This window comes from Arachis hypogaea, chromosome 16, assembly GCF_003086295.3.
Source record: "Arachis hypogaea cultivar Tifrunner chromosome 16, arahy.Tifrunner.gnm2.J5K5, whole genome shotgun sequence".
In the NCBI taxonomy this organism is placed as follows: domain Eukaryota; kingdom Viridiplantae; phylum Streptophyta; class Magnoliopsida; order Fabales; family Fabaceae; genus Arachis; species Arachis hypogaea.
Genome location: NC_092051.1, coordinates 130,293,448 through 130,306,209, shown reverse-complemented (window position 1 = coordinate 130,306,209; position 12,762 = coordinate 130,293,448). Strand labels below are relative to the sequence as shown.

At 37.0% G+C, this 12,762-nt stretch overlaps 1 long non-coding RNA gene and 1 pseudogene across 1 annotated transcript; both read right to left on the bottom strand.

Moving 5' to 3' along the window:
• Positions 1-694: 694 nt before the first annotated feature.
• On the bottom strand, positions 695-8,325 carry LOC112755018 (uncharacterized). Its single transcript, XR_011874560.1, has 3 exons — positions 7,869-8,325; positions 1,416-1,634; positions 695-1,232 (listed from the first exon to the last, which is right to left on the bottom strand). It is a non-coding gene; the product is annotated as an uncharacterized lncRNA (long non-coding RNA).
• Positions 3,293-4,844, bottom strand: LOC140173142 (DEAD-box ATP-dependent RNA helicase 47A-like; annotated as a pseudogene).
• Positions 8,326-12,762: the final 4,437 nt, after the last annotated feature.

The following is a 12,762-nucleotide window of genomic DNA, read 5'->3' as shown; positions in this document are numbered from 1 at the left end:
CTACACCCGCAAGCTGCCGGATCGTCGAAGATTCGAACACGGAGAAATTTGAATGCCATGGCTCTCCTTGCCCACTCAGCCACTTTACTTTTTAACATATTAGTCGACAAAAAAGTATATATATATAAATGAACTATAAACGATTTTTTGTCTTTATTTTTTATACATGAATTTATAAAAATACAAAAAAAGTAACAACACATTATATATAAACAAATTAATATATTGGAATTGATTGTTATCTTTTATTCATTTCAATTGAAAAATTATTTTATACTAATGACTAATTTTTTATCTCTTTTTACATCATAAATTATATCTAAAAATTAATATTTGATTATTATTAATATATTTTTAAAAATATTTATTTTAACTTTTAATTTTAATTTTAATTTTAATTTATTTTTATAATTTTATATTTTTTATTTAATTATAAACGAATCAATTGGGTAAATCAATGACTCAATGGTTCAACCAATGACCTAGTCATATAATCGGGTTAATTACCGGTTTGGTTCTGATAACTATGATTAAAATTTTTTAATTGTAACAATAAAATTTCAAATTTGATTTTATATAAACTAAACTACCTTTTAATTAGCAGATAACAAACTCAAAAAGCCCCAAGATCAAAAGCAATCACAAATTTAGATTATCAAACATTATATAAATCAATAAAGGGCAAACAACAAGATTTTCTAAGAACCATTAAATAAAGTGAAATAATAAATTGGAGTCAAACTTCAGCTGCTGCTTAAATATTTAACTCGCCGAAGCAAGGAGCTTGATACAAAATGCAGGAATTGAGAGCTAGAGAACATAAATTGATATTGCAACCCCGGAAGACAGAAGAATGGGCTCTAGGAAGAAACTTTACCAAGTGAAAATTTTCTGGTTACCACATAATAAGACTACCATCTTACGAGGAAATATGAAACTTTAGACGCCTGTATGTACTGCAAGAAAGATTGTTCCGCCGACTAAGCGCACATGAGATGAGACATTTACAATGCAGACATCTGGAAATAAAGTAAATCTAAACCGGCCACAAATTAATAATGGTTCCATTCATAGGAGCAAAAATCAGTTTACCATCACGTCCCACTTAATAACCAAAACAGACAACCAATACTATGCTTCCCCTTGTTATTGGCAGGAGTGCCAACATCAAAATAGCGCATTGTAGAATCCGTGTCGCACAAGGCAATTCCAAGAACACCTTCCTTAATGGGCTGCACATATTTTTTTTTTAAAAAAAAAAGTAGAAAAACAAACCCAAAATGAGATCAACTAATAACAGAATTTCAAACTCCCATAAAAACATTGACAGTTAATAGTGAAACAAACAACATACACCACTACACCCTCAACACAAATGAATAACATAAGTTTCAAACATCTAAAACAAGTGGCACCTGATGATCAGTCCTTGGATTAGTCAGAATGAGTAGACGAGGCTCATTATTGGATGTCTGCATTTGATTAGTGAATGTTCTAGGAGTGTGCCTTCCAGCAATTGCATTCGCACCTATTGTGCGAACTTTGATATCCTGAGGGTTCTTGATAGCAACAATAATCCTAACAGCAAGATGGAGCCTCTCCCATGTCTTGTCCAAGGTTAATTATGTAAATACCTGGAAACAAGGAATACGAAAAATCAACCAAACATAAAAATGCTTTCATTCAGTAGCAGAAGGATCGGAAAGATAACAGAAATGTTGAGGTTTGACAAGTTTTCTTTTTCATAAGCTCTATTGTGAAATTATGATAATAAGCTGTTTTGAACACAATGTGGTCATACAAAATACACTTACTCGTATCAAAATTATGATTAGAAATTAAATTGACTATTTGAATAGACAACACACCATATAAAGAAAAATTGACAAACCACTAGATTATAACAAATTTATAAGTATATAACAAAAAAAGAACCCTAGATACAGGAAAAGATAAATATAAAAAGGTGAAAACTCATGTACAGTCAACTTCACCTGAAGTTGATAACTGAGAGTCGTTAGATGAAAATTTAGTCAAATCAGTCAAATTATTTAACCGCTCTCAGCTATCAATTTCACGTGAAGTTGCTTGCACTTGAGTTTTCACCAAATATAAAAAAATTGAATACAAAATTCACAAAAGATTCACAATCGACATACTCTTCAATAATATTCAGATTCAGAATCCAAAAAGATAAACAAAAAAGATTATGTGAAAATGGGAAAGCAAGACTGACCTCTGAGTAATTGCATTAGCACCAGTTTATTGGGCAAATTTCAAGACTGCCTGCTGACTACATGGCCTAGCAGACTAAACAACAATATCCTTAGGGTTCTCAATAGCAACAATAATCCTGCTTGGATATTTAAGTTGCCGTAGCAAGGAGCTCGATTCAAAAAGCAGGAATTTACAGCTAGAGAATATAAGTTGAAAATGCAACCCCGGAAGACACAAGACTTAGGCTCTAGGAGGAAACTTTACCAAGTGAAAATTTTCCAGTTAAACATTGTGCAATGTTGTCTACTACCATGGAAATTCAACTTTTTATTTAAATGGAGAAACATAGAGGTTCAAAAATGAATATCCTATTCTCCAAGTTCTAAACCAGAAACTTCTGCAGCAGCAGTTAACAAAAATGTTATATAGCTATTTTCTATGATTACATCAGCAGATTCAAAACCAGCATCAAATTTCATACTGAATTACTTTGAGGTCACAGAAAGTGATGATAAGAGGAGAAAAAGAGAAAGAAAAACTGAATTCAGATTTGAAACATTATAAGAACTTGATAACAACAATCATATATGAAGAAAAAGAAAGATGCAGATGAGGGGGACTCTGTCAACTATAGTTGATGACATGCTTGACTTACAACGTAAATTATAAGGTGAGTTTTTGTTTTAGAGTATGCACTTGCAAGTAGAAGTTGTCTATTCTTGAAAACATGCAAGAGCTAAAACCTAGAGTATAGCTTTGTAAACCTCAACTAAACCTCATTTTCTTGAAGTGCTGAGTGCTTTCTCTTCTTGGTTGACAAGCATCTTTCCCTCAACAAAATCGCAGAACGCCACAGTTACTCCAAGCTGCTTCTCCATTTTCTTCACAATAAACACTTCGGACTCTTCACATATGGTCAGCACTGTACCATCCCTACCAAGCCGACCAGTTCGGCCTGCTCGGTGTGCATAGTGAGTTGAATCCGTAGGTAAGTCCAGATTAACCACGAGATCACATTCTGCCACATCCAAACCTCTAGCTGATAATTCATTTGTCACTAGAACTCTCACCTCGCCATTCTTGAATTTCTTCAAAGTTGATGACCTAGCAAGCTTCCCAAGATCCCCATGCAACTCTGCCGCTTTCATTCCACAGGCCTCCTTGAAGACGACATCCTTTAGTTGCTTAGTGTTGTTCATGAAAGCTATTACAACTTTTGCATCCAAGGCATGAATACACTTTCTCATGGTATCGACCTTATGCTGTAACCTTGCTACACAGTAATAGTGTTTCAAAGCCGGAGGCAAACTCTCTACTGATGCCTGAGATGGCTTAGTTGGGTCTGGAGTAGAACCGACCGAAGGCCTTGACAAATTGATAGGGGCCGAAGGCGAGACAGTATCAAGCGGGATAACTTTCTTAGCTTGGACGAGAAGTGGATCACATCCCCAGCTTCTCGCTGCTCTTACAACAGAAAACGGCACAGTTGCAGACACCATAATTAACTGACGCTCAGTCCTTTTAACATTTGGATCCGGGTCTGCACCTGATCTCCTGCCTACATGCTCCAATATCCGGTGCATGTCCTCCCAAAAATTGAATGACAAGAGCTCATCAACTTCATCCAATACCAAATAGCGACAGCCATGTGTCCGAAGCTTCCCTGCTGCACTAAGTTCCGCTATCCTACCAGGTGTGCCAACAACAATGGCAGGTTTATTCTTCTTGAGAGCTTCTTCCTGCCTAGTTCGGTTCGCACCTCCCACAAGCTGCTAAACCACTTTCTTGTTCTCCACTCCTAGTATGTTCTCAAACTCCCTCACTATCTGCATCCCTAGCTCCCTAGAGGGAGCAACAACCACTGCTTCTATTCCCATTTTCCCACCAGAATCACCACCACTGGCACTCTTGGAAACTTTGTTCATCAGTGGACCAATAGATGATAGTATAGGAAGCAGATAAGCCAATGTCTTCCCCGAACCCGTGTAAGACTGAATTATGACATCATGGTTCTGCAGAATGGTAGGAACAGCTGTAGACTGAACTTCAGTTGGAACACTGAACCCCTCTTTCTCCAGTCTCTCAATCAGAACAAGGGGCAACCCAAGTTCAGAGAACGATTTTGCTGCAAATGGGGCAGCCTCGATTTGTTGTTTCTTCCTCTCAACAATCCCAAACGCTTTCTTCTTCTCACTGGAAGCAATAGGTTTCCCTATGCCTTTGCTCTTAAGGGACCCAGGGGATGAACCCAACAATGGCTTTACCTTGCTGCTAGACTTGCCACCTTTGTTAATTGGTTTATCAACTTCACCTTGGAAACCAACACTTGAGAGGGTTAAGGAACCATGATTGGGTGGTTCCACTTGGCTCATACAATGAATACTTGTGTGCAACAAAGAAGAAGCATTTTTATGAGTAGCCAATGCTCTTCTAATGGGGAAGGACTCTCCAACAAGAAGAAGAAACCTAGATGACATCAAAGCTGGCATCTTTCTAACAAAACTAAGAACAAAATACTATCCTTATCCTTACTTATCCTTACTTCCTTACTTAATATCTTAAAATCCAGACATGTAGCTCTAGGTGTCACAATATCCTTCTTCCTGATGTTTGTTTACTTTCCTCCATTGGCATTGAAAAGTCATCAAATGTGATGAAAGCTAGAAGTCCTCAAAGTCTTACCACGTGCTGGTCATAGATGGAAATTTCAACACCTAATTAAAGTACCTGTTAGTTCAAAAACGTAATAAATGTAAATTTAAAATATCAAACAAGTGTGTTTGATATTTGGCCAATCTATTTTGAGAATCTACTCTGTTACATGCATCATTGATGTAAACTTTACCTATAAAAAAAAGTTATTCATTCATCAAAAGGGTAAAATCTTTTTGAGAAAAAGAACCCAATTCATCCCTTCTTTCTTATAACCAAGATTGCGAGAACCGAACCGGCCATCGAACCGATTGAGTAACTGGTTCAATGGTTCAATGGTCCAACCGTGATCGAACCATAGTCGAACCGGTTTCGTTAAATATAAAATAAAATGATTAAAAATACAATATAAATATTTTAAAATTTTAATTCAATCATTCATATAATAATAAAATTTAAAATTTTATGACCCATCCACTAACTAAACTATATCCCATATCATCATTAAAATTCTACATTCAAATTCAAACATCAAAATTTAGAACTAAAAAAATCATGGCATAAAATACTATATCCACATTCAATCAACAATCACCAACAATCAATAATAATATCAATAATTATTTAATTAGACAAAACTCACTCAATTAATGCCAAATTACTAATTAAAAATAGCTATGAACCAATCTCAGCAGCAATATTTTTTCAAGATGTGCAAAACAAACCATCCCTGCCCCCTGAAAATCCTAAAAGGAAAGAGATTTATCGATAATTGACCAACTTCTATTTTAACATTCAAACCTTCTAAACATTTCTCCTAAAAAATTGGTACAACCTCAAAGAAGAAAAGTCTAAAACCCAGCTTTATGTTTCAGTTGCAGTTACAACTTACAACATAGCATACCTTCAACAAGCATAAAACAAAGGGATAAAACAGAACCGAATTACAAATTACAAATATACATACAGCAATTACAGCAAAATTACCCAAACTCCTTGTTAAGGCTGCTGGCGGCAGCATTAGTACCGGCCTTATCGGAGGCACCATATTTGGAAACAAGATCATCCTTCACTCGCTCTAGAAACGCAATAGGAACCTGCCTTCCAGCAGATTCATCCGCAACAACACAGTAAGCAGAAAAACGACAATGCAGCATTTCAAATCACTCAAACACAATGAGAATTCCACTCTAACAATCATCTGAGCAAAAATGCATACATATATACACAAAATTGAATCAGAGGAAAACAGATCCAGAGAGAAAAAGAGAGGAACCGACTGAAGCCATTATCGACGAGGAAGTTGAAGGTGTGGTTGTCGCAGTTGTAGGTGAACTTGTTGTTGGAGGAAGGAAGCTTCTGGAGGCACTGGAACGACGGTGAGGAGAACAGGCACGTTTGCGACGGCGAGGAGAACAAGACTGAGTAGACGTTCGCGACGTCAAGCAACAGAAACGTTCGGCGGCAACAACGGCACCCTCGGGCTCGAGGACGACGATGACAGGTCCGGCATTGACAACCTTCTGGCGACAACGACGAGGATAGGTCCGGGCTTGACGGCACCCTCGGGCTTGACAACGCGAGGAGGAGAGAATACCTTCGAGAAGCGAGGATGGCAATCACTGGTTGTCACCGCCGATAGTGGTGGGGAATGATGGTGGCTGAAAAGCTTTGTTGATTTTGCTCTGATAGGGTTAGGGTTGGTCAGTTTGAGGCTTTGGGCGTTTGTGGAAGATTGAAGAGGGAGGGGTGTTCTCAAGGTTCTGAAAACCGAACCGATCATCGAACCGCTTTAGTTACCGGTTTATTGGTTTAGTAGTTTAATCGATCCAACCGTGGTCCAACTAAAAAAATCGTTTTATATTAAAATAATAAATAAACACTTCAAAACATAATTATAGTCTAATATAAATTTTAAAATATCTTCTAAATTAAAAAACTACATGAAATGTTATCAACCACAATCTTAAGATCTTTAGATAGTAAAAACTTAAATATTTTAATGAAGTGAAGCTTTTGCTTTCAAAGTTTGCTATAAGAGAAACCAAAATTCTTTCTTCATCATATAAATGTTTGCTTTGATGACATTAATCAATAAAGCAATTATATCCAAAAAATATCAAACCATTTCCAACTCTGGTTTAAATTTATCCAAGCAACAAAGAAAAAGAATCAAAGGTTTCATCACCAAAAAAAAAGAATGAAGGTTCCTCGAAGTAGCAGCTGTACAATCCACATCATTTAACACAAACTAGAAGTTTAGAAATCTCGTTCTTCCATAGCTGCAGGCTCAAAGCTATCGCCACCTAAATCTAACCTGCCACCTAACATATCACAAATTTCTAATCAAGAGGAGACTCAAACTTGCAGGCTCACAGTAAAATTGTATTCACTTAAGGAGACTCAAAACAAATCAGAAAAGCAAAAGGATTTCACAATAACCCAAAGCTAACTTGACATTTTAATGCCCCTTCATTGCGTTACTCAATAAATCATCAAAACAGCCGCAATCCAAGGACATGTAAATCACAAACTTGACCCTACACTTGTCTACTTTGCCATTGAACAAAGCTGGAAACATAAAACAAAGTTACAGGTAAATTCTAGTTTCTAACCATGCCAACCCAAATTTCAACACCTCTAAATTCTATTAAAAGCTCAGTTACTAATATGCAAGGTCAATTATTAGAGCGTGGTCCTCAAAATCTTAGTAAAACAACACATAATTTCAATTCAGCAACATTAAACCAAGATAATCCATATTGATCAGCATCATGCCATAATTCATCTTTACTGACTGAGGTATTATTATCAGCAACACATTGACACACAAAACAGCAGCATAGAAGAACCAAAGCTAATCAATAATCACTAAATTAAAATAATAAAATCACAACATACACAAAACAACAGCATAGCAAAACCAAACAGAGAAATAAATTTCACACATCAGAAATTACCAAAACACACAAAGAAAATAAAAGAAGAAAGCTACAAACCCTAAGATGGAAGACGTGGCGTGACTGAGTGTCGCGGACGACAAGGACCGCGGTGAGTAGGACGACTGAGAAGTAGACAGCGGCGCAGCTGAGAAGTGGATGACGGCTTGACCGAGATGAGGAGGAAATGGCAGCGCCTGCGATGATTCTTCCTCTATGGGAGCGCGACGGCGGCGAAAGAGAGCACCTTCGAAGCTAGAAGCCTTGAACAGAGCACGAAAGAGGGAGACACCGAGACAAGGAGCACCTTCGAACGGGACAGTGGCTGCGGTGGAACAAAGCTAGCGCCGGCAGGACTGTGGCTGCACGTAAGGGAGGGGCTGAGCTTGCTGGCATTGAGAGGAACGGCTAGCTCGAGGGTGATGGGAGGGACGAGGGAGGGTGCGCTGCTGCGCCGTTGGAGATTTGGAGTGGGTTAGGGTTGGTAACGTAAGAGTTGGGAAGGGGGTTAATGAATGCTAAACGGTGCGTTTTGAGTGTTTTTGGGCAAAGCAAAAAACCGGCCGGGTCCCGGTTCGACTCGACTGACCGGTTACCGGCTGGTTTAGTGGTTCAACAATGGTTTTTATTTTTTTCGGTTTGGCATAAAATCGAATCGTAATTCTCATCGGTTTGCGGTTCAACCGATTCAATCGGACGGTTCGAACCGGTTTTCAGAAGATTGGGTGTTCTCATTATGGGCTGAGCGTTTTTTTTTTTGGGTTGGGACCAAAACGGCGCCGTTTTGGTGTTGATTAGAGAAGGGAACATTTTAAAAACCTGGCCGATTCATCGGTTAACCACTGGTTCGACCGGTTTTTGCAGAATGATATTAGATGTCAATCGGACCGGTTAGATAACCGGTTTTCGATTAATCTGGTTAAACTGGCCGGTCTGGTCCGATTTTCAAAACATTGCTTATAACCTATTTTTTATGCATCACAAAATTTTCATTTACCCAAGCATCACCATTATCACGCACAATTACTTCATTATCATACAGACAGTCACAACATATATTGGGTATACATAAAAGATTGTCTCTGATTTTGAACATGAGGTTGCTGCTTTCTGAGGTTGGTGTATCACCGATAGTTCTACATGAATGAATCATGGAGCTGCTGTTCCTCTCTCCCTCTCCCTCCCCCTATGTGTCTGAAGCCCCATTCATTTTTATTATCAAATTCTTCCACTCTAAGTTATTAGTAAATATGTGTCTTAAACTAAAAACAAGACAGCACATGCCCCTTGATATTTATTTATTTTTTTACTTGGGCCAACCAAGCATGATTAAAATAGAACAAGCTCACTGCAATAGTCCAAAACAACAACGCAGCACCTTCCTTTTTTTTCATTACTTATTTGTTTATCTTTCAGAAATCATGAACGGCAAGAAAACACCTAACTTCAAAGATTATGTAAGAAACTTTAACAAGGTTAACTTACCAAAAATCTAACTACAATATCTAAAGTGTGAGAAACTAAATCAATCTGAATATGTAATATGTAATATGTAATATATTCTTTTGGTGTCTAAAAATAAAAGAAAAGAAAAAGGAATAACAAAACCAAAGAATAAGCACTTTCTAAATGGCAGTAAGTACATCACAACGCAGCAGAAGAATGTAATATGTTGTATGTAATATATAATATAACATTACTGAATCTGCTGAAATAAGAACCATTAGATTGAAAACATAAATTTAAAAGCACATGCAAACAAAATGTTCAAATACTGCACCTCAACAAGGAAAACATAAATTTATAACAATCCCATCAACAATCCCGCATACATAATAATTTCATCCATCTACATAAGTCTCAATGAAAATATGAATCTAATGACATAGAACGTAGCATAGTCATTCATAACATTGTTGAACTTTCAAAATATTATTTTAATAATATTATATTTATTTATTTTTATAATTTAATTTTGATTTACTGATAGTATAAAATGTATTATACAATTATCTAATTATATTTATTTTTTGAATAACTATTTACTTTATCAATATCAAAAATAAATTTTTTACTGATTTATTTAATTAGATATAGTACATCAAAATTAAATTCTTATTATATTGTTTAAATTTTAATTTTAGTATATTTTTATCAAAAATACTACTCGTACACCAAAATCAATCACTAATGTATTTGTGTATAAATACATGTATATGTAGTTTAATTTATTTTTAATGTGTATTTATATTCCAATATATATTTTATATTGGTTGTTGACTTTAATGGTTGATCTTAGTATAAACGTAACATAGTTGATACTTTTATATATATTTTTTTTCAAAGTTACGAGCGAGACTTGAATCCGCGACCTTTAGGTGAATATGGGAAGATTATGCCATTTGAATTATAACTAATTGGTTTTTTATATATTTATTTAATTATTATTGAATCAAACAATTTAACTAATGATCCACCAATTGAATCATTAATCCAGTGACACAGTAACTTTGCTCGTCGATTGCTGGCTCGAGCTAAAAGGAGGAAAAAAAAAGAAAACAAATTTCATGAGATAAACCGATAAAGGATAAGGATTTTTTAAATAAATAAAATAAATATATTAATTGCCAAAATATGCATTTACTAGAGTTTTTACTGAAAAACATCACATCACTTATCTCGTTTACAGTGTAAATAATATAAACAAGATACGTTAAGACAAATTTTCAATGACTATAAAAGGATGTGCAACCCTTGGTATCCTCCAAAAATATTTCACTACTTCTTTGCTATCTATTCCTTCTGAAAATAAGCCAAAATATCTAGTAGTAATAGTTTCTTGGTTGTAAGTGTGTATCACAATTGTCATATGAAAAATAGTGATAATGGGGTAACATTTGAGTGTGAGAATCCCATTCTCTTACGTATCCGGCCAGCACTGATGGAAAATGGAGTTTTTCGGTTCCATCTATATTGGCTCATTGGAGACGAGCATGTGCGCCTGATATTTGACATTCATAGAACAATCATGGCGGAGCAAGTGATGGAGCTTTCTGCAGAGGTTGGCAACGTCGGTGGCAGTAAATCTGGGTCGTCAGACTTCATCCAGGATGACCCACCTCTCGCACCACCACCAATTCATGTTGCCAGTCCAGTGGAAGACATGGAGGTCAACGGTGAGGAGTTGGACGAGGAGTATATTGTGGATAGCAATGAGAGCGGTTCCTCCGAGGATGATGATGAAGAAGAGGGAACATGTGAATCTGTCACTCAGGGGGACACTACTTAGGGAACCACTATTATATCCAAGAAACCAGCAGAGAGGTGCACCCAGCGATGTCTGTGGTGGAGCAGTGGACCGCTGAGCATAGTGAGTGGTATGTCCATGCCAGCACCGCAGATCCCTATGACCGACTACAGCACCTCGCAAATTCATCCAGTAGTGGGAGCCACCGGAGATGAACCTGATTGTTGGATTTATCGGTCATCAGGTTACCTTCGATCATCAACAGTATGTAGCACTTCGCATACTGTCGAAGGGTGTCTGGGTCATCAGCATCGGGGGGCATCTGTTGAACTCGATCTCAAAGCCATATCAGCTTTAAGGAGAAGGACTCCTTCCTCTGTCCTTCCTATTGCTGGACTGCTAGAGGCCTGGCACCGAGTAGCCTCTCAACCAACTCCTAGTCCCCGGTACCATACCACGTGTGAAAGTCCCAAAAGAAACCACCAATGGTCTTTCCATTGGCGCATAGCTCGAAGTGGTATGCGACGTCCTATAGGGTGATCGTACACTCACCCCTGTGGAAGGTGTGGATCTCTGGCTACCAACACTCGACGAATACCATGATCAAGGAGTTGTCAAGCACAAAATCCCTGAGCGGCAGCACATCGTCAAATCTTGCCTTCCTCAGATACGGGACAATAGCGTCCAACGGTGGGAGTGTGTGATTCACCCTCCTCGGAAGAAGTAGGCGAAGCCTGTAATAAACAATAAGAATAGTGGATCAAGAATTAATTTGGCTTATAAGTAAACCATTCAACCAAACAAGTATAAACACTTAAATTATGGATTTATTTGCATCAATTAGTTTACTTGAATAATGAAAATGTCTAAAAAAATAATTAGCTTTAACGTCTGTATAGTATAATACACATGAAAATTTCTCCTGAGATAACTAATGACTACACTAATAAACATCTATTTTAATTAATTTAAATAAATTTATTTAGAGACATAGTGAATAACGAAATTCATTTTGCAACTCCTATATATGGCAGATTAAGTGAACACATTTACTTACTAATCGATAAGTACATCTGTGTAGATTATTTAGTTTAAGTGACAACAAAACTCCACAACAAACAACTTACTTAGACATTTAGTATAGAGACATAAAACTTTTGCTATGTCATTAGGTTTATTACAAATTTTTACTCCCCTAAATTAGTAACTACATTAATAAACATATGCTTAACAATAACATAGCATACTAGCTGATGACTTGCATCATCTACCTCTTTCTCTCATAAAAAAGGACCATAGAAGTGATTATTTCTCATTTATTTGATGCAATTACATGAACTATATGATGAATTTATGGGACATTGCTTTGAAATGAGTCTTGCTTGAATTTCAGGTGAAAAGAGCAACAAAAGAGGAAGAAAGCAAGAAAAAGGAGTTGGGCGTGTGTACTGGACATGCCACTTGGTGCAAATGCCACTATTTGTACTGGGCATGGCACACCAGCTATTGGGCATGGCACGCCAGCTATTATTCCCAAGGAGCAAAGTGGAAGAGCTTCTATGGGCATGGCACGCCAGAGTAGGGCATGGCACGCCAGTTAACATTTTCCAGAAAGAGCCCATGAAGGATTACTATGGGCGTGGCACGCCATTGATGGGCATGACACACCAGTTAATCTTCCAGAGGAGACTCCATGAAGAGCTACAA